Below are 1,752 nucleotides of genomic sequence, written 5' to 3'. Positions count from 1 at the left end.
TTTTTGTCCATTGTTTTGGTTTTTAACGTTGTTTTCACGTTATTGTTCTTCTACCCAAAGCATGTTGAGGTAAACAGTATTCCACTCAAGAACCCAGTATGTACAAGTATTGACTGCCTTTTAATTATTGACAGGTGAATTCTGGTATGGACTAAGATTTTATGTTAGGCCAGGAAGAAAAAATAAATTGTTCATCAGAATCGCCGCTTCTACTTTGGCATATTTGGAATTTTTTTTTAATCGCAGCAAATTCTCACTTCCGCATTATAAATATTATTAGTACAGCCGCTGGTGGCGCCCTACACTTTGTCGGGTTTTCGCGGGCACGGGATTTTGAATGAGACTTCCGACGTGTTTGGACCTTAATAGTTGACCGCCAACACGTTGTTGTGACGTCTGAATTTGGCGAATCATGGCGCAAAGTGGGTCGATTTGGCCAGAAATTTCCTCGTTTTGTAAAGGTTAGTACATGTCACATGATGAGTATTAATGTGATCGCCAACATTCGACGTGATGGCCAACAATTAGTTCCAAAGACGCTATTCAGTGTTTGTCCTGATATTACGTTCGGCGATTTGTTCAACAAGATCGTGACAACAGATAGACGGTGCATCCAATTGAATGAAAATTCCATCGAAAGTATAAAAATTTACGGCAATGACAAAACACATGGTTGCGTTGATATTATCATTTTAAGCTTGCTGTTTCTTTTGTGGAGTACAAGACAGCCTTCTGAATGATGACTATATAACTTCACTCCGATCACAGTACAGTGTTGTTAGACCATTGTGTAAAATGTGTAGAGACAGTGGTAAAGAGGCCAAAACATGGGGCCAAAGTAAAATGAAAAAAACTCAGATGCTAGGTCCCACCAGGACAATATTAAAGGACAATACTGAATTGTTGGATTTCAGTGATTTGCTGTATATTTCAGTTTTATTCTGAGAGAATGTTGAAATACTCAGAATATGTTGTGCAAACACTATGTTATTGTTTGGAAATATAGTATTGAATTCAGTTACCAGTATCAGTGTTTCTTGTCTGAGATATTTCTGGTAAAAAGGGAAACAATTATCTTGCCTTGTCTGCATCTGTGCAAAAATGCCAGAGAACCGCGTTTACCTTCGGCCTAAAAAAAATAAAAAAAAAATTCGCTCGCCGCTCCTGGAACTTGGTCCAAAAAATCCGATGAACGAGATTTTTTTTTCTCTGGCCTTAACAATAAAATACAGCTAACTTGATACACACTGTGTTGACAAGTCAAGCTAAATAGTGTATTTCAACATACTTTAGAGAGTAGAGCAAGAACAGGCATGCAATTGACATATAAAATAAAATTTAAAAATCATCAATAGTTATGGCTATTGTCAGTTTCTTTTAATGGTGACATATAGAAAACAGTGCTTGATTTGGAAAAAACTGTTGGTTCTGAATTTTCTTTCATGGGATTTCACCGAAGGAATAAATTTTGATATCAGTAGTCACCACTGTAGTTTGTAGCTCACATTTGGTATACCAATGTGAGGTTATGGTATAAGCTGAAGTAGATGGCGTCTGTATATATGTATGTATGTGTGTACGTATAGTATGTCCGTCAACATCAAAAACTCGCGAACGCTGCACTTTTTAGCAGGATCACTTTGGGGCGCGATAACGCGATATTTACGCTAAAAAATTAGAAAAATCGCATTCAGAAAAATCAATTGGGCAAAAAAGTCGCGCCGATAATTCAAATGGCGCGTACGTGATACC

This window comes from Ptychodera flava, chromosome 15 (genome assembly GCF_041260155.1).
Source record: "Ptychodera flava strain L36383 chromosome 15, AS_Pfla_20210202, whole genome shotgun sequence".
NCBI lineage: Eukaryota > Metazoa > Hemichordata > Enteropneusta > Ptychoderidae > Ptychodera > Ptychodera flava.
Note: the sequence above shows the minus strand (reverse complement) of the source record.